This window comes from Chiloscyllium plagiosum, unplaced genomic scaffold, assembly GCF_037043375.1.
Source record: "Chiloscyllium plagiosum isolate Xiang-an unplaced genomic scaffold, Cpla_swu_hap1 HiC_scaffold_11, whole genome shotgun sequence".
Classification (NCBI taxonomy): Eukaryota; Metazoa; Chordata; class Chondrichthyes; order Orectolobiformes; family Hemiscylliidae; genus Chiloscyllium; species Chiloscyllium plagiosum.
The window spans coordinates 73,787,471-73,815,425 of NW_028270149.1; the positions used below are offsets into that span (position 1 = coordinate 73,787,471).

General features: G+C 44.2%; 1 non-coding gene across 1 annotated transcript; it reads right to left on the reverse strand.

The window, feature by feature from the left end:
* Nucleotides 1–3,417: 3,417 nt before the first annotated feature.
* Nucleotides 3,418–3,525, reverse strand: LOC122557571 (U6 spliceosomal RNA). The gene has a single exon (XR_006313873.2). It is a non-coding gene; the product is annotated as a U6 spliceosomal RNA (small nuclear RNA).
* Between the last annotated feature and the right edge of the window lie 24,430 nt (nt 3,526–27,955).

Genomic DNA, 27,955 nt, shown 5'->3' on the forward strand with positions numbered 1-27,955 from the left:
ATGCAGGGGATAAATAAAGCACGACCGCTATCAGGTGGTAGTGTGGAAAAAAAAAGAAAAAAATACAGGAGTGTCAGGAGTTCTGTTCACTCTCCGAGCCAGCTCTGAAGAAAGTAGGTCAGTGCCTTGTACTACAGACGTGTAAATAAAGGGTGACTTGTGAAGGTCTTCATGGAGTTATTTCCATGTTGAAGAGAGAAATACATGCAACTGAAGAGATTCACTCACAAAGGTTGTCTTTGAGTAAGCATTTCTGGCATTATGCCATTTTTTGGGAAGCTTGACTTTTTTGATACTGCCATCAATCACTAATTCTTCTGACAGCTTGTGGACCTGCATCTTTTTCGGGTATTAAGAGCCTAACTTTCCCTGAGGCACCAGATACTAAAACCTCAAGAGTTGATGGATTTAGCTATGGAATATTAGGACCCTAAGCCTCCTCTAATTCAGAGATGCCACCCATTTTACTCAGGGGATTAAGTTATGATTACTGGCGGAGGCATGTGAATTTGGAGATGCTGAGAGTCCAATGCAATGTGGAATTGATGATGTGACCATACATAAGCTCCTAATCATTGAACCTAACTGGACTTCAATCAGGCACTACAATTGACTTTATCATTAGAAAATGTAGCAAGAGAAGTGTATGAGTTACAGGGTATGCTGATGGAAGTGGACACCCTCCCTAGCTGAATGACCTTGGGGGTGCACCTCTTGAGCGAAGGTAATTGCACAGCTTCTATCAAGACATTATCCTGAACAGAGGGACTCTAGGTCACCCACAGCAAAACCCCAAAACATTACCAAGTGTTTGTCAAATGGTTAAAATTTTCTCGTGGATCTGAGTCGGAAGGCCATTGTAGTTGCTGCTGGTATGTGGACTCAAGACAGCAAAAGAGTCCCACTAGGTATGAATGGAGTAAGGGAACTTATAGGTGGGTATCTAGGAGAGTGGAGACTTTGGAAAGTCTACCTACAGTTGGTCTGGAACAGTTAGATTGGTTATGATTTGGATGTTGCTAAGCAATCAAAATCGAGTTAAATCATCACTCGGTTTTCACAGTCATTGATACCGGTGCGTCCATTTTAGTTATCGCAGAAGCAGTCTTTAACAAAATTTGTTAAGACCTCAACCAGGTTGAGAACCTATACCAGGGAACCTTTACAGAGTAAAGGTACAGCTTTGATTATGAGGAACAGCTGGTTCAGTTGGAATAAAAGGCTTGAGCCCAAGCTTAATGGGACGAGATTGGCTGAAAAAGATTCAACTTGATTGGCTCATCGTTTTTCAATTAGGAAATGTCTGCCTGTGTGAAGCCCGAATTAAATACTCGGAAGTTTTTCAGGAAGATCTCAGGGTTGTCAAAGGGGCCAAGGCCACCTTGCATGTCGACCAGGAAGCAATGCCACAATTCTGTAAGGCCTGCCCAGTGCCATTTACCTGACATACAAATGTAGATGCAGAAATCAGAGGGCTGGAATGTGAAGGAATCATGAAACCAACCTAGTCTGCATAATGAGCAACACTGGTTGTACTGATTGTGAAGCCCAATGGGTCGATTCACCTTTGTGAGTATCTTGAACAAACAATAAACTGCTTTTCACAGCTGGATAAATACACAGTTAAAAATCACACAGCACCAGGTTAGAGTCCAACAGGTTTATTTGGAAGCACAAGCTTTCGGAGCGCTGTTCCTTCATCAGGTGATTGTGGAGTATAAGATCGTAAGACACAGAATTTATTGCAAACGTTTACGGTGTGACGTAACTAAAATCAGCATACATTGAAAAAGACCTGGATTGTTTGTTAAATCTCTCAAATTTTAGAATGACCATGTAAATTGCAAAACCTTCTCAAATGAACTTTAACAATTGTTTAAAAATCACACAACACCAGGTTATATTCCAACAGGTTTAATTGGAAGCACTAACTTTCGGAGCGCTGCTCCTTCATCAGGTGGTTAGGAACAGTGCTCCGAAAGCTAGTGCTTCCAATTAAACCTGTTGGACTATAATCTGGTGTTGTGTGATTTTTAACTTTGTACACCCCAGTCCAACACCGGCATCTCCAAATCATTTAACAATTGGTGCCATGTTGGCCCAGATAATGCCTTCAAGGTGTGAGGTGTCCTGTGTGAGGCTGTCTGTGCCACAATGGTCAGACTGATTCTTATCTAAAAAACGGATTTACAGAATCTTACATAGATTCATGCAGTTTTTGAGCAAAGTAAAATGTATTTTTGCAAGTACAAATTCACCCCACAAACTTATATGTGTATGTGTGCATGTGGGTGGGTGTGTGTGGGGGTGGGGGGGCATGGTTATGAGTGTCTGTGATAGAGTGTGTGTATATGTGTGGGTGTGAGTATAAAGAGGTATAAGTCTGCGCGAGGGTGTGTGTGGGAGTGTATGTGTGAGAGAGGGTCTGCGTGAGTGTAAAGGTCTGCAAGAGAGAGAGTGTGTGTGTGTCTGTAGGGCAATATGGTCACCTATATTGTGACATGAACCCAAGATCCTGGTTGAGGGGAATGGAAAGTTTGAGTTATAAAGGAGAGGTTGAATTGGCTGAGAGCATAGGAATTTGAGGGGTGAATTTATACAGGTCTATAAAAATCATGAGGGGCAGAGATAATGTGAATATCAAGTGTCTTTTCGCTAGTGTTGGAGATTTTATGGATGGGGGTGGGGCATATTTTTAAGATAAGAAGAGAAAGATTTGAAAAGGAAAGGAGGGCAACATTTTTTTACACAGACTGGTTCACACGTGGAATGAACTGCCAGAGAAAATGATGGATGCGGTTGCAGATAAAATATTTAAAAGACATTTGGATAAGTACATGAAATATTTGGAAGGGTTGCAGGCAATTGGAACCAGTTTAGTTTGGGATTATGGTCAGCATGGACTGGTTGAAAAGCTGCAAGCATCTTTTGCATTACACGGTCTCCATTAAGTGTTGGCCACACAACAGGCTATCATTTACTAGCGGGGAGTTTGAGTATTTTCGAAAATCGAATGGCATTCAGCATAGTTCCATACTATTCATCACCTAATAGTCTGGCAGAAAGAGCAGTCCAAACACTGAAGGGGCAGGCATAAAAATTAGATTTCCTATAGTGTGGAAACAGGCCCTTCAGCCCAACAAGTCCGCACCGACCCTCCGAAGAGTAACCGACCGAAACCCATTTCCCTCTGACTAATGTACCTAACACAATGGGCAATTTAGCATGGCCAGTTCACCTGACCTGCACATATTTGGACTGTGAGAGGAAACCGGAGCGCCCGGAGGAAACCCATGCAGACACAGGGAGAATGTGCAAACTCCACACAGACAGTCGCCCGAGGTTGGAATCGAACCTGTGACCCTGATGCTGTGAGGCAGCAGTGCTAACCACTGAGCCACCGTGCTGCCCCAAGTGTGAAATATGGAATGCTTCATGAATTTGTGTGTCATCCTTGCACAGGTGCCATGCTAATCTTCTCTATATTGTTCCAATTTTTAGTATAAGTGCTGCTGAAGCGAGCACAAAGAAACAGCGTCACTAGATACCAAACTGTCCCGGTTCCTGTTAGATTGTTGGACTACCCCTCACACAACAACAGAGGCAGCTCCAGCAGAGTTGCTATTGGGGAGCAGACTCAACACCAGAATAAACCTGACCTTCCTGGACCTGGGGCAGGGGGAGGGTGAAACAGCATCAAGAACACCAATGCCGGACACAAAACTCCGCTAAGTGAGAGAGACAGTTTACTTCAGGGGACGAAGTTTCATGTTGAAACCAAGGGAATGACCCTACATGGGTATGTGACATGGTCAAGGTGAGGTCATGTCCCTGTGATGTACAAAGTAGGGATTGGCAAGGTGGTCCTGAACAAGAACGTGGACCACCTGAAAGCTGCAACCTCGCAAACGGGGCAGGAGCAAAATATACCCAGCCCCTCAGAACCCCGTCCACCCAGCATCAGGGAAACCTCTAAGGACGAGATGGACATGACAGTTGTTGCAGCCTCGATGGAATTATCACCTGAAGATGAATTTCTTCTGAGATGCTACAGGTGCAAGTGGCAGGCCAAGTCCAGTACGTGCCATCGGTATCCAAGGCAGAGTTGGAGGAACAGGACCTGGAGCAAAAATGCTCCAGGAGTAGCTACAGGAGAAGGAACAGGCCTATATCCCTGGATATTTGTGTGGGGGGCAGGGGAGAGTGTGTTGGAACTCGGTTAGCCAGGTGGATCTTGCAAAATACAAGTTTCCTGATTGGGGCTGTTAATTTGGTGCATTCATGGACAGAAAAACAGGAGCATCAGAGTTCTGTTCAATCCATGCAACTGAGCGCATGGGGAGTGAGTATAAAACTCACTGAGCGCACGGGGAGTGAGTATAAAACTCACTGTGCGCATGGGGAGTGAGTATAAAACTCACTGAGCACACGGGGAGTGAGTATAAAACTCACTGAGCACACGGGGAGTGAGTATAAAACTCACTGAGCGCAGGGAGTAAGTATAAAACTCACTGAGCACACGGGGAGTGAGTATAAAACTCACTGAGTGCATGGTGAGTGAGTATAAAATTCACTGAGTGCAGGGAGTGAGTATAAAACTCACTGAGTGCACAGGGAGTGAGTATAAAACTCATTGAGCACACGGGGAGTGAGTATAAAACTGACTGAGCCCAGGGAGTGAGTATAAAACTCACTGAGCACAGTTAGTAAGTATAAAACTCACTGAGCACACGGGGAGTGAGTATAAAACTCACTGAGCGCATGGGGAGTGAGTATAAAACTCACTGAGCACACGGGAAGTGAGTATAAAACTCACTGAGCACACGGGGAGTGAGTATAAAACTCACTGAGCACAGGGAGTAAGTATAAAACTCACTGAGCACACGGGGAGTGAGTATAAAACTCACTGAGTGCATGGTGAGTGAGTATAAAATTCACTGAGTGCAGGGAGTGAGTATAAAACTCACTGAGCGCATGGGGAGTGAGTATAAAACTCACTGAGCACAGGGAGTAAGTATAAAACTCACTGAGCGCATGGGGAGTGAGTATAAAACTCACTGAGTGCATGGTGAGTGAGTATAAAATTCACTGAGTGCAGGGAGTGAGTATAAAACTCACTGAGCGCATGGGGAGTGAGTATAAAACTCACTGAGCGCCCAGGGAGTGAGTATAAAACTCACTGAGTGCAGGGAGTGAGTATAAAACTCACTGAGTGCAGGGAGTGAGTATAAAACTCACTGAGCGCCCAGGGAGTGAGTATAAAACTCACTGAGTGCAGGGAGTGAGTATAAAACTCACTGAGTGCAGGGAGTGAGTATAAAACTCACTGAGTGCACAGGGAGTGAGTATAAAACTCATTGAGCACAAGGGGAGTGAGTATAAAACTCACTGAGCGCATAGGGAGTGAGTATAAAACTCACTGAGTGCAGGAAGTGAGTATAAAACTCACTGAGCGCCCAGGGAGTGAGTATAAAACTCACTCAATGCAGGGAGTGAGTATAAAACTCACTGAGTGCACGGGGAGTGAGTATAAAACTCACTGAGCGCATGGGGAGTGAGTATAAAACTCACTGAGCACACGGGGAGTGAGTATAAAACTCACTGAGCACACGGGAAGTGAGTATAAAACTCACTGAGCGCATGGGGAGTGAGTATAAAACTCACTGAGCACACGGGGAGTGAGTATAAAACTGACTGAGCCCAGGGAGTGAGTATAAAACTCACTGAGCGCACGGGGAGTGAGTATAAAACTCACTGATTGCAATGAGTGAGTATAAAATTCACTGAGCACACGGGGAGTGAGTATAAAACTCACTGAGCGCATGGGGAGTGAGTATAAAACACACTGAGTGCATGGTGAGTGAGTATAAAATTCACTGAGTGCAGGGAGTGAGTATAAAACTCACTGAGCGCATGGGGAGTGAGTATAAAACTCACTGAGCGCCCAGGGAGTGAGTATAAAACTCACTGAGCACAGGGAGTGAGTATAAAACTCATTGAGTGCACAGGGAGTGAGTATAAAACTCATTGAGCACACGGGGAGTGAGTATAAAACTCACTGAGCCCAGGGAGTGAGTATAAAACTCACTGAGCGCATAGGGAGTGAGTATAAAGCTCATTGAGTGCATGGGGAGTGAGTATAAAACTCACTGAATGCAGGAAGTGAGTATAAAACTCACTGAGTGCAGGGAGTGAGTATAAAACTCACTCAGTGCAGGGAGTGAGTATAAAACTCACTGAGCACACGGGAAGTGAGTATAAAACTCACTGAGCACACGGGGAGTGAGTATAAAACTCACTGAGCGCATGGGGAGTGAGTATAAAACTCACTGAGCGCATGGGGAGTGAGTATAAAACTCACTGAGCACACGGGGAGTGAGTATAAAACTCACTGAGCACACGGGAAGTGAGTATAAAACTCACTGAGCACACGGGGAGTGAGTATAAAACTCACTGAGCACACGGGGAGTGAGTATAAAACTCACTGAGTGCAGGGAGTGAGTATAAAACTCACTGAGCGCCCTGGGAGTGAGTATAAAACTCACTGAGCGCCCAGGGAGTGAGTATAAAACTCACTGAGCACAGGGAGTGAGTATAAAACTCACTGAGTGCACAGGGAGTGAGTATAAAACTCATTGAGCACACGGGGAGTGAGTATAAAACTCACTGAGCCCAGGGAGTGAATATAAAAGTCACTGAGCGCATAGGGAGTGAGTATAAAACTCACTGAATGCAGGAAGTGAGTATAAAACTCACTGAGTGCAGGGAGTGAGTATAAAACTCACTCAGTGCAGGGAGTGAGTATAAAACTCACTGAGCGCATGGGGAGTGAGTATAAAACTCACTGAGCGCATGGGGAGTGAGTATAAAACTCACTGAGCACACGGGGAGTGAGTATAAAACTCACTGAGCACGCGGGAAGTGAGTATAAAACTCACTGAGTGCACGGGGAGTGAGTATAAAACTCACTGAGCTCATGGGAAGTGAGTATAAAACTCACTGAGCACACGGGGAGTGAGTATAAAACTCACTGAGCACACGGGGAGTGAGTATAAAACTCACTGAGCACACGGGGAGTGAGTATAAAACTGACTGAGCCCAGGGAGTGAGTATAAAACTCACTGAGCGCACGGGGAGTGAGTATAAAACTCACTGAGCGCACGGGGAGTGAGTATAAAACTCACTGAGCGCAGGGAGTAAGTATAAAACTCACTGAGCACACGGGGAGTGAGTATAAAACTCACTGAGCACAGGGAGTGAGTATAAAACTCACTGAGTGCAGGGAGTGAGTATAAAACTCACTGAGCGCAGGGAGTGAGTATAAAACTCACTGAGTGCAGGGAGTGAGTATAAAACTCACTGAGTGCAGGGAGTGAGTATAAAATTCACTGAGTGCAGGGAGTGAGTATAAAACTCACTGAGTGCAGGGAGTGAGTATAAAACTCACTGAGTGCAGGGAGTGAGTATAAAATTCACTGAGTGCAGGGAGTGAGTATAAAACTCACTGAGTGCAGGGAGTGAGTATAAAACTCACTGAGTGCAGGGAGTGAGTATAAAACTCACTGAGCACAGGGAATGAGTATAAAATTCACTGAGTGCAGGGAGTGAGTATAAAACTCACTGAGCACAGGGAATGAGTATAAAATTCACTGAGTGCAGGGAGTGAGTATAAAACTCACTGAGTGCAGGGAGTGAGTATAAAACTCACTGAGCCCAGGGAATGAGATAAAATTCACTGAGTGCAGGGAGTGAGTATAAAACTCACTGAGCGCCCTGGGAGTGAGTATAAAACTCACTGAGCCCAAGGAATGAGTATAAAATTCACTGAGCACAGGGAGTGAGTATAAAACTCACTGAGTGCACAGGGAGTGAGTATAAAACTCATTGAGCACACGGGGAGTGAGTATAAAACTCACTGAGCCCAGGGAGTGAGTATAAAAGTCACTGAGCGCATAGGGAGTGAGTATAAAGCTCATTGAGCGCATGGGGAGTGAGTATAAAACTCACTGAATGCAGGAAGTGAGTATAAAACTCACTGAGTGCACGGGGAGTGAGTATAAAACTCACTGAGCTCATGGGAAGTTAGTATAAAACTCACTGAGCACACGGGGAGTGAGTATAAAACTCACTGAGCACACGGGAAGTGAGTATAAAACTCACTGAGCGCAGGGAGTAAGTATAAAACTCACTGAGCACACGGGGAGTGAGTATAAAACTCACTGAGCACACGGGGAGTGAGTATAAAACTGACTGAGCCCAGGGAGTGAGTATAAAACTCACTGAGCGCACGGGGAGTGAGTATAAAACTCACTGAGCACACGGGGAGTGAGTATAAAACTGACTGAGCCCAGGGAGTGAGTATAAAACTCACTGAGCGCACGGGGAGTGAGTATAAAACTCACTGAGCGCAGGGAGTAAGTATAAAACTCACTGAGCACACGGGGAGTGAGTATAAAACTCACTGAGCACAGGGAGTGAGTATAAAACTCACTGAGTGCAGGGAGTGAGTATAAAACTCACTGAGCGCAGGGAGTGAGTATAAAACTCACTGAGTGCAGGGAGTGAGTATAAAACTCACTGAGTGCAGGGAGTGAGTATAAAATTCACTGAGTGCAGGGAATGAGTATAAAACTCACTGAGTGCAGGGAGTGAGTATAAAACTCACTGAGTGCAGGGAGTGAGTATAAAATTCACTGAGTGCAGGGAGTGAGTATAAAACTCACTGAGTGCAGGGAGTGAGTATAAAACTCACTGAGCACAGGGAATGAGTATAAAATTCACTGAGTGCAGGGAGTGAGTATAAAACTCACTGAGCACAGGGAATGAGTATAAAATTCACTGAGTGCAGGGAGTGAGTATAAAACTCACTGAGTGCAGGGAGTGAGTATAAAACTCACTGAGCCCAGGGAATGAGTATAAAATTCACTGAGTGCAGGGAGTGAGTATAAAACTCACTGAGCGCCCTGGGAGTGAGTATAAAACTCACTGAGCCCAAGGAATGAGTATAAAATTCACTGAGCACAGGGAGTGAGTATAAAACTCACTGAGTGCACAGGGAGTGAGTATGAAACTCATTGAGCACACGGGGAGTGAGTATAAAACTCACTGAGCCCAGGGAGTGAGTATAAAAGTCACTGAGCGCATAGGGAGTGAGTATAAAGCTCATTGAGCGCATGGGGAGTGAGTATAAAACTCACTGAATGCAGGAAGTGAGTATAAAACTCACTGAGTGCAGGGAGTGAGTATAAAACTCACTCAGTGCAGGGAGTGAGTATAAAACTCACTGAGCGCATGGGGAGTGAGTATAAAACTCACTGAGCGCACGGGGAGTGAGTATAAAACTCACTGAGCACACGGGGAGTGAGTATAAAACTCACTGAGCGCATGGGGAGTGAGTATAAAACTCACTGAGCTCATGGGAAGTGAGTATAAAACTCACTGAGCACACGGGGAGTGAGTATAAAACTGACTGAGCCCAGGGAGTGAGTATAAAACTCACTGAGCACACGGGAAGTGAGTATAAAACTCACTGAGCGCATGGGGAGTGAGTATAAAACTCACTGAGCTCATGGTAAGTGAGTATAAAACTCACTGAGCACACGGGGAGTGAGTATAAAACTCACTGAGCACACGGGAAGTGAGTATAAAACTCACTGAGCGCATGGGGAGTGAGTATAAAACTCACTGAGCACACGGGGAGTGAGTATAAAACTGACTGAGCCCAGGGAGTGAGTATAAAACTCACTGAGCGCACGGGGAGTGAGTATAAAACTCACTGAGCGCACGGGGAGTGAGTATAAAACTCACTGAGCGCAGGGAGTAAGTATAAAACTCACTGAGCACACGGGGAGTGAGTATAAAACTCACTGAGCACAGGGAGTGAGTATAAAACTCACTGAGTGCAGGGAGTGAGTATAAAACTCACTGAGCGCAGGGAGTGAGTATAAAATTCACTGAGTGCAGGGAGTGAGTATAAAACTCACTGAGTGCAGGGAGTGAGTATAAAACTCACTGAGTGCAGGGAGTGAGTATAAAACTCACTGAGTGCAGGGAGTGAGTATAAAATTCACTGAGTGCAGGGAGTGAGTATAAAACTCACTGAGTGCAGGGAGTGAGTATAAAATTCACTGAGTGCAGGGAGTGAGTATAAAACTCACTGAGTGCAGGGAGTGAGTATAAAACTCACTGAGTGCAGGGAGTGAGTATAAAATTCACTGAGTGCAGGGAGTGAGTATAAAACTCACTGAGTGCAGGGAGTGAGTATAAAACTCACTGAGCACAGGGAATGAGTATAAAATTCACTGAGTGCAGGGAGTGAGTATAAAACTCACTGAGCACAGGGAATGAGTATAAAATTCACTGAGTGCAGGGAGTGAGTATAAAACTCACTGAGTGCAGGGAGTGAGTATAAAACTCACTGAGTGCAGGGAATGAGTATAAAATTCACTGAGTGCAGGGAGTGAGTATAAAACTCACTGAGCGCCCTGGGAGTGAGTATAAAACTCACTGAGCCCAAGGAATGAGTATAAAATTCACTGAGCGCCCAGGGAGTGAGTATAAAATTCACTGATTGCAGGGAGTGAGTATAAAATTCACTGAGCGCCCAGGGAGTGAGTATAAAACTCACTGAGTGCAGGGAGTGAGTATAAAACTCACTGAGCGCCCAGGGAGTGAGTATAAAACTCACTCAATGCAGGGAGTGAGTATAAAACTCACTGAGTGCACGGGGAGTGAGTATAAAACTCACTGAGCGCATGGGGAGTGAGTATAAAACTCACTGAGCACACGGGGAGTGAGTATAAAACTCACTGAGCACACGGGAAGTGAGTATAAAACTCACTGAGCGCAGGGAGTGAGTATAAAACTGACTGAGCCCAGGGAGTGAGTATAAAACTCACTGAGCGCACGGGGAGTGAGTATAAAACTCACTGATTGCAATGAGTGAGTATAAAATTCACTGAGCACACGGGGAGTGAGTATAAAACTCACTGAGCGCATGGGGAGTGAGTATAAAACACACTGAGTGCATGGTGAGTGAGTATAAAATTCACTGAGTGCAGGGAGTGAGTATAAAACTCACTGAGCGCATGGGGAGTGAGTATAAAACTCACTGAGCGCCCAGGGAGTGAGTATAAAACTCACTGAGCACAGGGAGTGAGTATAAAACTCATTGAGTGCACAGGGAGTGAGTATAAAACTCATTGAGCACACGGGGAGTGAGTATAAAACTCACTGAGCCCAGGGAGTGAGTATAAAACTCACTGAGCGCATAGGGAGTGAGTATAAAGCTCATTGAGTGCATGGGGAGTGAGTATAAAACTCACTGAATGCAGGAAGTGAGTATAAAATTCACTGAGCGCCCAGGGAGTGAGTATAAAACTCACTGAGTGCAGGGAGTGAGTATAAAACTCACTGAGCGCCCAGGGAGTGAGTATAAAACTCACTCAATGCAGGGAGTGAGTATAAAACTCACTGAGTGCACGGGGAGTGAGTATAAAACTCACTGAGCGCATGGGGAGTGAGTATAAAACTCACTGAGCACACGGGGAGTGAGTATAAAACTCACTGAGCACACGGGAAGTGAGTATAAAACTCACTGAGCGCATGGGGAGTGAGTATAAAACTCACTGAGCACACGGGGAGTGAGTATAAAACTCACTGAGCACACGGGGAGTGAGTATAAAACTCACTGAGCACACGGGGAGTGAGTATAAAACTGACTGAGCCCAGGGAGTGAGTATAAAACTCACTGAGCGCACGGGGAGTGAGTATAAAACTCACTGAGCGCACGGGGAGTGAGTATAAAACTCACTGAGCGCAGGGAGTAAGTATAAAACTCACTGAGCACACGGGGAGTGAGTATAAAACTCACTGAGCACAGGGAGTGAGTATAAAACTCACTGAGTGCAGGGAGTGAGTATAAAACTCACTGAGCGCAGGGAGTGAGTATAAAACTCACTGAGTGCAGGGAGTGAGTATAAAACTCACTGAGTGCAGGGAGTGAGTATAAAATTCACTGAGTGCAGGGAGTGAGTATAAAACTCACTGAGTGCAGGGAGTGAGTATAAAACTCACTGAGTGCAGGGAGTGAGTATAAAATTCACTGAGTGCAGGGAGTGAGTATAAAACTCACTGAGTGCAGGGAGTGAGTATAAAACTCACTGAGTGCAGGGAGTGAGTATAAAACTCACTGAGCACAGGGAATGAGTATAAAATTCACTGAGTGCAGGGAGTGAGTATAAAACTCACTGAGCACAGGGAATGAGTATAAAATTCACTGAGTGCAGGGAGTGAGTATAAAACTCACTGAGTGCAGGGAGTGAGTATAAAACTCACTGAGCCCAGGGAATGAGATAAAATTCACTGAGTGCAGGGAGTGAGTATAAAACTCACTGAGCGCCCTGGGAGTGAGTATAAAACTCACTGAGCCCAAGGAATGAGTATAAAATTCACTGAGCACAGGGAGTGAGTATAAAACTCACTGAGTGCACAGGGAGTGAGTATAAAACTCATTGAGCACACGGGGAGTGAGTATAAAACTCACTGAGCCCAGGGAGTGAGTATAAAAGTCACTGAGCGCATAGGGAGTGAGTATAAAGCTCATTGAGCGCATGGGGAGTGAGTATAAAACTCACTGAATGCAGGAAGTGAGTATAAAACTCACTGAGTGCACGGGGAGTGAGTATAAAACTCACTGAGCTCATGGGAAGTTAGTATAAAACTCACTGAGCACACGGGGAGTGAGTATAAAACTCACTGAGCACACGGGAAGTGAGTATAAAACTCACTGAGCGCAGGGAGTAAGTATAAAACTCACTGAGCACACGGGGAGTGAGTATAAAACTCACTGAGCACACGGGGAGTGAGTATAAAACTGACTGAGCCCAGGGAGTGAGTATAAAACTCACTGAGCGCACGGGGAGTGAGTATAAAACTCACTGAGCACACGGGGAGTGAGTATAAAACTGACTGAGCCCAGGGAGTGAGTATAAAACTCACTGAGCGCACGGGGAGTGAGTATAAAACTCACTGAGCGCAGGGAGTAAGTATAAAACTCACTGAGCACACGGGGAGTGAGTATAAAACTCACTGAGCACAGGGAGTGAGTATAAAACTCACTGAGTGCAGGGAGTGAGTATAAAACTCACTGAGCGCAGGGAGTGAGTATAAAACTCACTGAGTGCAGGGAGTGAGTATAAAACTCACTGAGTGCAGGGAGTGAGTATAAAATTCACTGAGTGCAGGGAATGAGTATAAAACTCACTGAGTGCAGGGAGTGAGTATAAAACTCACTGAGTGCAGGGAGTGAGTATAAAATTCACTGAGTGCAGGGAGTGAGTATAAAACTCACTGAGTGCAGGGAGTGAGTATAAAACTCACTGAGCACAGGGAATGAGTATAAAATTCACTGAGTGCAGGGAGTGAGTATAAAACTCACTGAGCACAGGGAATGAGTATAAAATTCACTGAGTGCAGGGAGTGAGTATAAAACTCACTGAGTGCAGGGAGTGAGTATAAAACTCACTGAGCCCAGGGAATGAGTATAAAATTCACTGAGTGCAGGGAGTGAGTATAAAACTCACTGAGCGCCCTGGGAGTGAGTATAAAACTCACTGAGCCCAAGGAATGAGTATAAAATTCACTGAGCACAGGGAGTGAGTATAAAACTCACTGAGTGCACAGGGAGTGAGTATGAAACTCATTGAGCACACGGGGAGTGAGTATAAAACTCACTGAGCCCAGGGAGTGAGTATAAAAGTCACTGAGCGCATAGGGAGTGAGTATAAAGCTCATTGAGCGCATGGGGAGTGAGTATAAAACTCACTGAATGCAGGAAGTGAGTATAAAACTCACTGAGTGCAGGGAGTGAGTATAAAACTCACTCAGTGCAGGGAGTGAGTATAAAACTCACTGAGCGCATGGGGAGTGAGTATAAAACTCACTGAGCGCACGGGGAGTGAGTATAAAACTCACTGAGCACACGGGGAGTGAGTATAAAACTCACTGAGCGCATGGGGAGTGAGTATAAAACTCACTGAGCTCATGGGAAGTGAGTATAAAACTCACTGAGCACACGGGGAGTGAGTATAAAACTGACTGAGCCCAGGGAGTGAGTATAAAACTCACTGAGCACACGGGAAGTGAGTATAAAACTCACTGAGCGCATGGGGAGTGAGTATAAAACTCACTGAGCTCATGGTAAGTGAGTATAAAACTCACTGAGCACACGGGGAGTGAGTATAAAACTCACTGAGCACACGGGAAGTGAGTATAAAACTCACTGAGCGCATGGGGAGTGAGTATAAAACTCACTGAGCACACGGGGAGTGAGTATAAAACTGACTGAGCCCAGGGAGTGAGTATAAAACTCACTGAGCGCACGGGGAGTGAGTATAAAACTCACTGAGCGCACGGGGAGTGAGTATAAAACTCACTGAGCGCAGGGAGTAAGTATAAAACTCACTGAGCACACGGGGAGTGAGTATAAAACTCACTGAGCACAGGGAGTGAGTATAAAACTCACTGAGTGCAGGGAGTGAGTATAAAACTCACTGAGCGCAGGGAGTGAGTATAAAATTCACTGAGTGCAGGGAGTGAGTATAAAACTCACTGAGTGCAGGGAGTGAGTATAAAACTCACTGAGTGCAGGGAGTGAGTATAAAACTCACTGAGTGCAGGGAGTGAGTATAAAATTCACTGAGTGCAGGGAGTGAGTATAAAACTCACTGAGTGCAGGGAGTGAGTATAAAATTCACTGAGTGCAGGGAGTGAGTATAAAACTCACTGAGTGCAGGGAGTGAGTATAAAACTCACTGAGTGCAGGGAGTGAGTATAAAATTCACTGAGTGCAGGGAGTGAGTATAAAACTCACTGAGTGCAGGGAGTGAGTATAAAACTCACTGAGCACAGGGAATGAGTATAAAATTCACTGAGTGCAGGGAGTGAGTATAAAACTCACTGAGCACAGGGAATGAGTATAAAATTCACTGAGTGCAGGGAGTGAGTATAAAACTCACTGAGTGCAGGGAGTGAGTATAAAACTCACTGAGTGCAGGGAATGAGTATAAAATTCACTGAGTGCAGGGAGTGAGTATAAAACTCACTGAGCGCCCTGGGAGTGAGTATAAAACTCACTGAGCCCAAGGAATGAGTATAAAATTCACTGAGCGCCCAGGGAGTGAGTATAAAATTCACTGATTGCAGGGAGTGAGTATAAAATTCACTGAGCGCCCAGGGAGTGAGTATAAAACTCACTGAGTGCAGGGAGTGAGTATAAAACTCACTGAGCGCCCAGGGAGTGAGTATAAAACTCACTCAATGCAGGGAGTGAGTATAAAACTCACTGAGTGCACGGGGAGTGAGTATAAAACTCACTGAGCGCATGGGGAGTGAGTATAAAACTCACTGAGCACACGGGGAGTGAGTATAAAACTCACTGAGCACACGGGAAGTGAGTATAAAACTCACTGAGCGCAGGGAGTGAGTATAAAACTGACTGAGCCCAGGGAGTGAGTATAAAACTCACTGAGCGCACGGGGAGTGAGTATAAAACTCACTGATTGCAATGAGTGAGTATAAAATTCACTGAGCACACGGGGAGTGAGTATAAAACTCACTGAGCGCATGGGGAGTGAGTATAAAACACACTGAGTGCATGGTGAGTGAGTATAAAATTCACTGAGTGCAGGGAGTGAGTATAAAACTCACTGAGCGCATGGGGAGTGAGTATAAAACTCACTGAGCGCCCAGGGAGTGAGTATAAAACTCACTGAGCACAGGGAGTGAGTATAAAACTCATTGAGTGCACAGGGAGTGAGTATAAAACTCATTGAGCACACGGGGAGTGAGTATAAAACTCACTGAGCCCAGGGAGTGAGTATAAAACTCACTGAGCGCATAGGGAGTGAGTATAAAGCTCATTGAGTGCATGGGGAGTGAGTATAAAACTCACTGAATGCAGGAAGTGAGTATAAAATTCACTGAGCGCCCAGGGAGTGAGTATAAAACTCACTGAGTGCAGGGAGTGAGTATAAAACTCACTGAGCGCCCAGGGAGTGAGTATAAAACTCACTCAATGCAGGGAGTGAGTATAAAACTCACTGAGTGCACGGGGAGTGAGTATAAAACTCACTGAGCGCATGGGGAGTGAGTATAAAACTCACTGAGCACACGGGGAGTGAGTATAAAACTCACTGAGCACACGGGAAGTGAGTATAAAACTCACTGAGCGCATGGGGAGTGAGTATAAAACTCACTGAGCACACGGGGAGTGAGTATAAAACTGACTGAGCCCAGGGAGTGAGTATAAAACTCACTGAGCGCACGGGGAGTGAGTATAAAACTCACTGATTGCAATGAGTGAGTATAAAATTCACTGAGCACACGGGGAGTGAGTATAAAACTCACTGAGCGCATGGGGAGTGAGTATAAAACACACTGAGTGCATGGTGAGTGAGTATAAAATTCACTGAGTGCAGGGAGTGAGTATAAAACTCACTGAGCGCATGGGGAGTGAGTATAAAACTCACTGAGCGCCCAGGGAGTGAGTATAAAACTCACTGAGCACAGGGAGTGAGTATAAAACTCATTGAGTGCACAGGGAGTGAGTATAAAACTCATTGAGCACACGGGGAGTGAGTATAAAACTCACTGAGCCCAGGGAGTGAGTATAAAACTCACTGAGCGCATAGGGAGTGAGTATAAAGCTCATTGAGTGCATGGGGAGTGAGTATAAAACTCACTGAATGCAGGAAGTGAGTATAAAACTCACTGAGTGCAGGGAGTGAGTATAAAACTCACTCAGTGCAGGGAGTGAGTATAAAACTCACTGAGCACACGGGAAGTGAGTATAAAACTCACTGAGCACACGGGGAGTGAGTATAAAACTCACTGAGCGCATGGGGAGTGAGTATAAAACTCACTGAGCGCATGGGGAGTGAGTATAAAACTCACTGAGCACACGGGGAGTGAGTATAAAACTCACTGAGCACACGGGAAGTGAGTATAAAACTCACTGAGCACACGGGGAGTGAGTATAAAACTCACTGAGCACACGGGGAGTGAGTATAAAACTCACTGAGTGCAGGGAGTGAGTATAAAACTCACTGAGCGCCCTGGGAGTGAGTATAAAACTCACTGAGCGCCCAGGGAGTGAGTATAAAACTCACTGAGCACAGGGAGTGAGTATAAAACTCACTGAGTGCACAGGGAGTGAGTATAAAACTCATTGAGCACACGGGGAGTGAGTATAAAACTCACTGAGCCCAGGGAGTGAGTATAAAAGTCACTGAGCGCATAGGGAGTGAGTATAAAGCTCATTATGCGCATGGGGAGTGAGTATAAAACTCACTGAATGCAGGAAGTGAGTATAAAACTCACTGAGCACACGGGGAGTGAGTATAAAACTGACTGAGCCCAGGGAGTGAGTATAAAACTCACTGAGCGCACGGGGAGTGAGTATAAAACTCACTGAGCGCACGGGGAGTGAGTATAAAACTCACTGAGCGCAGGGAGTAAGTATAAAACTCACTGAGCACACGGGGAGTGAGTATAAAACTCACTGAGCACAGGGAGTGAGTATAAAACTCACTGAGTGCAGGGAGTGAGTATAAAACTCACTGAGCGCAGGGAGTGAGTATAAAACTCACTGAGTGCAGGGAGTGAGTATAAAATTCACTGAGTGCAGGGAGTGAGTATAAAACTCACTGAGTGCAGGGAGTGAGTATAAAACTCACTGAGTGCAGGGAGTGAGTATAAAATTCACTGAGTGCAGGGAGTGAGTATAAAACTCACTGAGTGCAGGGAGTGAGTATAAAACTCACTGAGCACAGGGAATGAGTATAAAATTCACTGAGTGCAGGGAGTGAGTATAAAACTCACTGAGCACAGGGAATGAGTATAAAATTCACTGAGTGCAGGGAGTGAGTTTTAAACTCACTGAGTGCAGGGAGTGAGTATAAAACTCACTGAGCCCAGGGAATGAGTATAAAATTCACTGAGTGCAGGGAGTGAGTATAAAACTCACTGAGCGCCCTGGGAGTGAGTATAAAACTCACTGAGCCCAAGGAATGAGTATAAAATTCACTGAGCACAGGGAGTGAGTATAAAACTCACTGAGTGCACAGGGAGTGAGTATAAAACTCATTGAGCACACGGGGAGTGAGTATAAAACTCACTGAGCCCAGGGAGTGAGTATAAAAGTCACTGAGCGCATAGGGAGTGAGTATAAAGCTCATTGAGCGCATGGGGAGTGAGTATAAAACTCACTGAATGCAGGAAGTGAGTATAAAACTCACTGAGTGCAGGGAGTGAGTATAAAACTCACTCAGTGCAGGGAGTGAGTATAAAACTCACTGAGCGCATGGGGAGTGAGTATAAAACTCACTGAGCGCATGGGGAGTGAGTATAAAACTCACTGAGCACACGGGGAGTGAGTATAAAACTCACTGAGCGCATGGGGAGTGAGTATAAAACTCACTGAGCTCATGGGAAGTGAGTATAAAACTCACTGAGCGCATGGGGAGTGAGTATAAAACTCACTGAGCACACGGGAAGTGAGTATAAAACTCACTGAGCACACGGGGAGTGAGTATAAAACTCACTGAGCACACGGGGAGTGAGTATAAAACTCACTGAGCACACGGGAAGTGAGTATAAAACTCACTGAGCTCATGGGAAGTGAGTATAAAACTCACTGAGCACACGGGGAGTGAGTATAAAACTCACTGAGCACACGGGAAGTGAGTATAAAACTCACTGAGCGCATGGGGAGTGAGTATAAAACTCACTGAGCACACGGGGAGTGAGTATAAAACTGACTGAGCCCAGGGAGTGAGTATAAAACTCACTGAGCGCACGGGGAGTGAGTATAAAACTCACTGAGCGCAGGGAGTAAGTATAAAACTCACTGAGCACACGGGGAGTGAGTATAAAACTCACTGAGCACAGGGAGTGAGTATAAAACTCACTGAGTGCAGGGAGTGAGTATAAAACTCACTGAGTGCAGGGAGTGAGTATAAAATTCACTGAGTGCAGGGAGTGAGTATAAAACTCACTGAGTGCAGGGAGTGAGTATAAAACTCACTGAGTGCAGGGAGTGAGTATAAAATTCACTGAGTGCAGGGAGTGAGTATAAAACTCACTGAGTGCAGGGAGTGAGTATAAAACTCACTGAGCACAGGGAATGAGTATAAAATTCACTGAGTGCAGGGAGTGAGTATAAAACTCACTGAGCACAGGGAATGAGTATAAAATTCACTGAGTGCAGGGAGTGAGTATAAAACTCACTGAGTGCAGGGAGTGAGTATAAAACTCACTGAGCCCAGGGAATGAGTATAAAATTCACTGAGTGCAGGGAGTGAGTATAAAACTCACTGAGTGCAGGGAGTGAGTATAAAACTCACTGAGCCCAGGGAATGAGTATAAAATTCACTGAGTGCAGGGAGTGAGTATAAAACTCACTGAGCGCCCTGGGAGTGAGTATAAAACTCACTGAGCCCAAGGAATGAGTATAAAATTCACTGAGCGCCCAGGGAGTGAGTATAAAATTCACTGATTGCAGGGAGTGAGTATAAAATTCACTGAGCGCCCAGGGAGTGAGTATAAAACTCACTGAGTGCAGGGAGTGAGTATAAAACTCACTCAGTGCAGGGAGTGAGTATAAAACTCACTGAGCGCATGGGGAGTGAGTATAAAACTCACTGAGCGCATGGGGAGTGAGTATAAAACTCACTGAGCACACGGGGAGTGAGTATAAAACTCACTGAGCACACGGGAAGTGAGTATAAAACTCACTGAGTGCACGGGGAGTGAGTATAAAACTCACTGAGCGCATGGGAAGTGAGTATAAAACTCACTGAGCACACGGGGAGTGATTATAAAACTCACTGAGCACACGGGAAGTGAGTATAAAACTCACTGAGCGCATGGGGAGTGAGTATAAAACTCACTGAGCACACGGAGAGTGAGTATAAAACTGACTGAGCCCAGGGAGTGAGTATAAAACTCACTGAGCGCACGGGGAATGAGTATAAAACTCACTGAGCGCACGGGGAGTGAGTATAAAACTCACTGAGCGCAGGGAGTAAGTATAAAACTCACTGAGCACACGGGGAGTGAGTATAAAACTCACTGAGCACAGGGAGTGAGTATAAAACTCACTGAGTGCAGGGAGTGAGTATAAAACTCACTGAGCGCAGGGAGTGAGTATAAAACTCACTGAGTGCAGGGAGTGAGTATAAAACTCACTGAGTGCAGGGAGTGAGTATAAAATTCACTGAGTGCAGGGAGTGAGTATAAAACTCACTGAGTGCAGGGAGTGAGTATAAAACTCACTGAGCCCAGGGAGTGAGTATAAAATTCACTGAGTGCAGGGAGTGAGTATAAAACTCACTGAGTGCAGGGAGTGAGTATAAAACTCACTGAGCCCAGGGAGTGAGTATAAAATTCACTGAGTGCAGGGAGTGAGTATAAAACTCACTGAGCGCCCTGGGAGTGAGTATAAAACTCACTGAGCCCAGGGAGTGAGTATAAAATTCACTGAGTGCAGGGAGTGAGTATAAAATTCACTGATTGCAGGGAGTGAGTATAAAATTCACTGAGCGCCCAGGGAGTGAGTATAAAACTCACTGAGCGCCCAGGGAGTGAGTATAAAACTCACTGTGCGCCCAGGGAGTGAGTATAAAACTCACTGAGCCCAGGGAGTGAGTATAAAACTCACTGAGTGCAGGGAGTGAGTATAAAACTCACTGAGCGCACAGGGAGTGAGTATAAAACTCACTGAGTGCAGGGAGTGAGTATAAAACTCACTGAGCGCACAGGGAGTGAGTATAAAACTCACTGAGTGCAGGGAGTGAGTATAAAACTCACTGAGCCCAGCAAGTGAGTATAAACCTCATTGAGCTCGGGGTGTGAGTATAAACGTCACTGAGCGCACTGGGTGTGAGTTTCAAAGTTGGTGCACATTGCAAATAGTGTAAAATATTGGAATGTCATCACACGAATCTGTGACCTGATTGGCTGATGGAAGTCTGCTTACGTTTGGCAAAGAACATATCAGAAAAGGATTATGGAATTAATTACCTCATAAATTTATGTATATTAATAAAGTAACTGAATAGGGAAGGCTGGACAGGTGATGTGCTATAGCTGTATGAAGTGCGAGCTGGCTGATCCCATTATGAATGGCAGTGACCACATCTGCTGCAGGAACTTTGGCTCAGAATTCATGATCTAGAATCTGAGCTTCAAACACTGGGAGGTGGAGAGTTACCTGGATGCTGTGTTTCAGGAGGCAGTCACACCTGGTAGATTAAGTACTTGAAATTCATTTAGGGACAGTTGGGTGTGACTGCAAGTGAGGTAGGTAGGGGGATCCTGAGTTCAGGAACAGAGGAGCCTCAGCTCTTGACCTTGTCCAACAGGTATGAGGTACTTGCTTCCTGTGTGGATGAGGAAAAGGGCTAGGAAGGATAGGAAGGAGGACATGTTTGGGGATTATCAAGCACTAGGTACAAAATTAAGAAACAGGTCATCATAGGTTATAATCTCAGGATTACTACCTGAGCCAAGTGCAAATTATCTTAGGGAAAAGAAAATTAAGGAAGTAAACACATGGTTAAGGGAGGGTATGGGAAGGAGGGGTTCCATTTCATGAGGCATTGGCATCAGTTTTGGAACAGGAGGGATCTATACCGATGGGACAATCTCCATCTGAACCAATCTGGAACCAGTGTTATAGTAAAAAGGATAAATAGAGTGGTCACTAGGTCTTTAAACTAGTGAGTCAGGGGGAGAGGGTGAAGGGAAGGGGAAAAGGACAGCAAGTATGGTGGTAAGTGTAAAGGAAAGCAGCAGGTAAACATGTGTGCATTAGGGTTTAACTGCATGGCAGACTATGAAAGAAGTAAGAAGAAAGGATAACTCAGGAGATATTATTAATGGAGATGTTGAAATTCATAAAGTGGGTTCAAAAACTAGCATAAGGGCACTTTACGTGAATGCTTGTAGCATTTGTAATAAGGTCAATAAGTTAACAGTATAAATCATTGCAAATGAATATACGGTGGTATGGTTGCACGGTGATACAGTGGTTAGCACTGTTGCCTCACAGCGCCAGAGACCCGGGTTCAATTCCCACCTCAGGCGACTGACTGTGTGGAGTTTGCACATTCTCCCCGTATCTGCGTGGGTTTCCTCCCACAGTCTAAAAATGTGCAGGTCAGGTGAATTGGCCATGCTAAATTGCCCGTAGTGTTAGGTGCAGAGATAAATGTAGGGGAATGGGTCTGGGTGGGTTGCGCTTCGGCGGGTCAGTGTGGACTTGTTGGGCTGAAGGGCCTGTTTCCACACTGTAAGTAATCTAATCTAATCTAATCTAATTTAGTAGCTATTGCGGAGACTTGGTTGTAGGATGGTCACGACTGGATGTTAAATATCCAGGGGTGCCAAACTATTCAGAAGGACAGACAGGGAGGTAAGGGAGGTGTGGGGGCTCTGATATTTAAGGACAACATCAAGGCAGTGATGAAAGATGACTAAGGTTCTATGGAGAATAAGGTTGAATCTATTTGGACGGAAATTAATAATTCTAAGAAGAAGTCATTGATAGATATAGACTGTTGGCCACTAAATAATAACATCACATTGGAGCAGGCAATAAACAAAGAAATAACTAGTACCTTCAGAAATGGTACAGCAATTATCATGGGGATTTTAATCTACATGTCAATTGGTTGAGCCAGATTGGTCAGGGTAGCCTTGAGGTAGAGCTTATTGAGTGTATCCATGAACTTTCTTGAACAGTATGTAATGGAACCGACGAGGGAACAAGCTATCCTACATCTGGTTCTGTGTAATGAGACAGAATGATGTCATAGCTGGGGGATCCTCTTGGAAGGAGAAATCACAGTATGGTTGAATTTAGAATACAGATGGAGATGGAGATGCAAACATAAAATCCAATACCAGCATCCTGTGATTAAACTAAGGAGTGTTGAATTAGAGTTTAAGTTAGCAGGGATCTGTGACAGCAAAAGAAATCAACAATGCCTGAAAAAGAATCAATTGAGCTGACAATAATCAGCCTATATTGAAAATACAGCCGCAGTTTGGCTGAAACTTGAGAAAAGGGATTCAAATTGTTCCCTATTTCCCTTCTAAGTTTCGCGGCCTTTACAAAACAAAGGTGTACATTATATACTTTAAAATATGCTGCTAAATTTACAGATTATCATGAAATGTATGTCATCTGTAACACTGAATCTTAGTCCTAAAAAGAATTAATCATTTGCATCAGTCCACAACTCCGTTTCTTTTATACAGACATTTTGCTTAGGCTAAAATCTGCAGTTTGAAACATACAAGGGGCCATTAAGAAGATGACTGAAGTTTTATCAAACTTATGGAATTTGTTTACATTCAGCCTAGTCCTGAAAGATGTTTCTGACCTTTTGCCACAGTCTTTTTAACTTACTGAATTACAACTCGAAATTTTTTCCTATCATGCAATGTTAAATGTTCCCCACAATACCACAGGCGACTACAATAGGACAAAGAAGGAGTTGGTTAAAGTAGACTGGAAGCAAAGACTATGGTGGGACAGTTGACGAACAGTGGAGGACTTTCAAAGCAATTTTTCAAAGTGCTCACCAAAAATACATACCAGTGAAAAGGAAGGACTGCAGGAAAAGGGGCAATCTGCCATGGGTATCTGAGGAAATAAGGGAGGCTATCAAATTGAAAGAGAAGGCACACAAAGTGACCAAGATCAACAGGAACCTAGGAAATTATCAAAGCTTTAGAGGTCAACAGAAAGCCACAAAAAAGGGCCAAAAAGAAAAGTAAGAGAGAACATGAGAAAAAAAAGCACAGAATATAAAGAAGATAGCAAAAGTTTCTATAAATAAAACAAAAAAGTATGGCTAAAGTAAATGTTAGTCCTTTAGAGGATGAGAAGGAGCATTTAGTAATGACATATGAGGAAATGGCTGAGGCATTGAATCGGTATTCTGTGTCAGTCTTCATAGTGGAAGACACGAATAACATGCCAGTAATTGACGAAGAGATGAAAGTGGATGAGGACCTGGAAACAATCGTTATTATGAATGAGGTAGTGTTGGGCATGCTATTGGAGCTAAGGGTAGACAATTCTCCTGGTCATAATGGAATGCAAACCCGGGTGCTAAATGAGATGGCTGGAGAAATAGCAAATGCATTTGTTGTAATTTTCCAAAATTCACTGAACTCTGGGGCAGTTCCAGCAGATTGGAAAACAACAAATGTGACGCCACTGTTTAAAAAGGGAGGTAGACAAAAGATGGAGAATTATAGACCGGTTAGCTTAACCTCTGTAGTGGGGAAAATGCTTGAGTCCGTTATAAAAGAAGAAATAGCAAAGCACCTTGATAGAAATCATCCTGCTGGACAGACACAACATGGGTTCATAAAGGGCAGGTCATGCTTAACTAATCTTTTGGAATTCTATGCAGACATTATGAACATGGTAGACCACAGGGACACACTAGATCTGTGTATCTAGATTTCCAAAAGGCATTCAATAAGGTGCCACACAAAAGGTTGCTGCATAAGATAAAGATGCAAGGTGTTAGAGGCAATGTATTAGCATGGTCAGACGATTGGTTAACCAACTGGAAGCAAAGAGTGGGGATAAATGAGTGCTATTCTGGTTGGCAATCAGTCACTAGTGGTGTGCCTCAGGGATAAGTGTTGGGACCGCAATTAATTCACAATTTACATAGATGATTTGGAGTTGGGGACAACAGGTATTGTGTCAAAGTGTGTGGATGACACCAAGATGAATGGTAGAGCAAAATGTGGAGAGGACTGTGAAACTTTGCAAAGGGATGTAGATATTTTAAGTGAGTGGGAAAAGATTTGGCAGATTGAATACAATGTTAATGGATGTGAAGTCATCCATTTCAGTAGGAATAACAGTAAAAAGGATTATTATTTGAATAGTAAGAAATTACAGCATGCTTCTATGCAGAGTGACCTGGGTATCCTTGTGCATGAATCACAGAGGGTTGGTCTGTAGGTCAACAGGAAATTAAGAAGGCAAATGGAATTTCGTCCTTCATTGCAAAAGGGATTGAGTTTAAAAGCTGTGAGGTTTTGTTGCAGTTGTATAGGGTGCTGGTGAGACTATACCTGGAGTACTGCATGCAGCTTTGTTCTCCTTACTTGAGAAAGGATGCACTGGCACTAGAGGGGGTGCAGTAGGTTGATTCTGGAGTTGAGGAGTTTGGTTTATGAGGAGAGACTGAGTAGAGTGGGAATATATTCATTGTAATTTAGAAGAATGAATTAAGGGAATAGATAAGATATAAGTAGTGAGGATGTTTCTACTGGCGGGTGAAACTAGGACAAGAGGGCACAGCCTCAAAATTAGGGGGAACAGATTTAGAACTGAATTGAGAAGGAACTTCTTTACCCAGAGGGTTGTAAATCTATGGAATTCCCTGGCCAGTGAAGCAGTTGAGGCTTCTTCAATAAATGTTTTTAAGGCTACGATAGATAATTTTTTGAACAGTAAAGGAATTAAGGGTTACGGTGAGATGGTGGGTAAGTGGCGCTGAGGCCATGAAAAGATCAGCCATGATCTTATTGAATGGCAGAGCCGGCTCAAAGGGTCAGACGGCCTACTCCTGCTTATGTACTTAAGTAAAGTCATAGGTCATGGAATGAAAGGGACACAAACAACATGGATACATAATTAGCTGAGGGATCGAAAGCAGGGATTAATGGTTAAAGTGTATTTTTTTTTAGGCTGAGGCTAGGTTTGTAGTGAAGCTCCTCAGAGTTCAGTATTACAACAAGGGTGGCACAGTGGCACAGTGGTTAGCACTGCTGCCTCACAGCGCCAGAGACCCGGGTTCAATTCCCGCCTCAGGCGACTGACTGTGTGGAGTTTGCACGTTCTCCCTGTTTCTGCGTGGGTGTGCTCCGGTTTCCTCCCACGGTCCAAAAGATGTGCAGGTCAGGTGAATTGGCCATGCTAAAATTGCCTGTGGTGTTAGGTTAGGGGTATGGGTGGGTTGCGCTTCGGCGGGGCGGTGTGGACTTGTTGGGCCGAAGGGCCTGTTTCCACACTGTAAGTAATCTAATCTAACTCTCGTTTTTTCTGAAAATATATAAATCTGGATGTTGGTGCGCAGGGATAATTTCAACATTTGTGGATGATACAAAACTTGAGGACATTGAAAACCAGGAGAGGACTACATAAAACTTCAAAACTATATCGACAATTTGGATGTAGATGAAGTTCAATGCGAAAAAAATGTGGTAATATATTTTGATACAAAAAACATTGCAAGACAACATAAACTGAAGGATATCATTGTAAAGGGTGTGCAGGAGTTATAAAAGATGGCAGGACAAGTAAAGAGAGCTGTAAATAAAGCTGTAAGTCAAGGCTTCATTAATAAATGCATAGAATGCAACTGTAGGGAGATTATGCTGAACATATATTGACACTAGTTAAACATCAGCTGGATTGCTGTGTACAGTTCTGAGTGCTACACTTTAAGAAGGATGTGAATGTATTGGAAAGAAGGCAGAAGCAGTTTATGAGAATATTCCAGGAAACAAAGCACTTTCGTTCTGAGGATGGAGTTGAGAAGTTGAAACTCTTTCTTGGAGAGGAGAAGGCGAAGACAGAATCTGATGGAGGTTTTCAAAATCACGAGGCTTCTGGTTGAAGTAGATAGGCAAGAAGTATTCCCACTGGAAAGGCACAGCGGAGAACACAAATTTAATAGCCACAGATTTTGCAGAAGAAGCAAATGAGGTGAGAAAAATATTTTGCACACAGTAAGGCATTTGGGTCTACATTACACTGTCTAGAATTACGGTGGAGGCAGGTTCAATGGTGACATTGAGGAGAGCATTAAATGACGGTATAAATCAAAACAATGTGCAGGGTAATGGGGAAAAGGCTGGAGATTCGCAGTAAGTTAAAATGCTTAGAAAGCCAGGGCAGACATGATGGTTTGAATGATTTCCTTCTGCATCATGATGATGCTCTGTCTGGATCGCAGGGAGGAAGTGGTAGGAGCTGTGTGAAAATAAGAAATTGTTTGACGTTCATGTTAGTAACAGTGTTCAATTTAAACAGTGGAAATCAATAAACAATCAAGACTGACAAAATCAATATTCAATCTTTAAGCAAACATTAGTTGAGCACGCTTAGTGGGAAATAGGAAATTAAGATGACATTTGTTTACATTATGCAATTTCCTCATTAAGAAGCTATCAAAAATCTGCACAGGGCAGGATCTGCTACAATCATTGTGAACTGCAGTGGCATCTGTAGATGATCATGTAGGATTTCAATACAAACTAACGGAGAATGAGCCATCCTTAACATCTCCCTGCCCGTGTTGGTGATAACACGGCAGCAAATTCCGATTTTGAAATGGTGAGTAAAGGGAAAATGGCAATTGTTAACTTGATCAGAAAACGAGTGGATGGTACCCCTCACTTACTTAAAAGAGGAGGATGGGAAATATCCTCAAAGTGCTGACCAGTATTCATGCTTCAGAAAACATCACCAAACGGGTTATCTCCTATTTTCACGTTGTTGAAAATGAGAACTTCTGTGTGCAAATTGGCTGCTGCTTTTTCTATGTTGCAATAGCGACTTCATTTTACAAATAGCTTAATTGGGTGTAAAACAATTTGGGATGTCACAATGTTGCAGAAAATGTTCTAAGAGTACAAGCCTTTCTTTCATCTAACCTTATGACACAGAAAGAAGCCAACAACCCATTGTGTTTTCTCCTCCATCTCTTTGAAAGTGCTATTTAATTTGTTCCACTCCTACCTCCCCATCTCCACCAGCCATTCCCACAAATGTTTTCTTTTTTAAGTGTATATCCAAATCTCTTTTGAAAGTTCCTATGGATATTCCAGGGGTATTTAGGTCAGACAGCGATAA